Source organism: Nicotiana sylvestris, chromosome 8, assembly GCF_000393655.2.
Source record: "Nicotiana sylvestris chromosome 8, ASM39365v2, whole genome shotgun sequence".
In the NCBI taxonomy this organism is placed as follows: Eukaryota; Viridiplantae; Streptophyta; class Magnoliopsida; order Solanales; family Solanaceae; genus Nicotiana; species Nicotiana sylvestris.
Window position 1 is genome coordinate 101,116,550 of NC_091064.1, and position 1,060 is coordinate 101,117,609.

The window sequence follows — 1,060 nt, forward strand, 5'->3', positions numbered from 1 at the left end:
TAATATAATAAGCCCCTTGGGCATTTACAAAATAGAAGTTTCCAACCCGAAATACATTTAAAATGTCATTTGAGTTTTCAACACTTAGAATTACGGCTGAGTTTGCAAAACAGTAATTAAAACCTTGGACTGAAATTAAATGATATGCAAATCATGCTAAGCAGTAATATTAATCCCCGAAGGATTCTACAAGTCGGCACAAGGCCCCCAAACGTGGCAGTAAGCCCAAATATCATCAATACATGTGCGTATCAGTCGCCAACATATTATAAGTATCAATTCAATGTGCGAATCAGTTGCCAATATACTATAATTATCACTCGGGATGGACCAAGTCACAATCCCCAATCATATACAACCCCGCACCTGCCATGGAATGCGTGTCACGCCTCAATATAGTGTTACGATGTGAAAGTCCGGGGTTTCAAACCCTCAGAACAGCAGTTGCATCAATTACTCACCTCTAACCGGCCGTAGACTAGTCTGCAATGTCCTTTCCTCTTGAATTGACCTCTTCGCGCATCGAATCTAGTCAAAACACAAACGAATACGTTACAATAGGCTAAGGGAATATAACCCAATCGAAAAGACTCGAAAAATGTCGAAAATCACAAAATTAGCAAAACTCGAGCCCCGGGCCCACATCTCGAAATTTAGAAATTTTTACATCAATACGATCCTTATCTCGCCACGAGTCTATACATATCAAATTCACAAAAATCGGAGTTCATATGACCCCTCAAATCACCATTTAATTCTCTAAAGTTTCAAGCCCTAAACCACCATTTTAGTCCATAAATTACTTGAGTTTTCAACTTTAATCCATGTATTTAACTTGGAAATAAGTAGAAACAACTCACCTTTGATGCTTGATGAAATCCCCCTTGAAATTCTCTCCAAAATAATCCAAGCCAAATGAAAGAAATGAAAGAAATAAGCCAAATCCTTGTTTAAAAGAATCTGCTCGTGCTTCGTCGAGTTATACCTTGCACTTGTGCTATACAAGTTGTACATCCTATTAAAAATTTTCCTTGTCGGACACCTTCTATTTAAACACCCA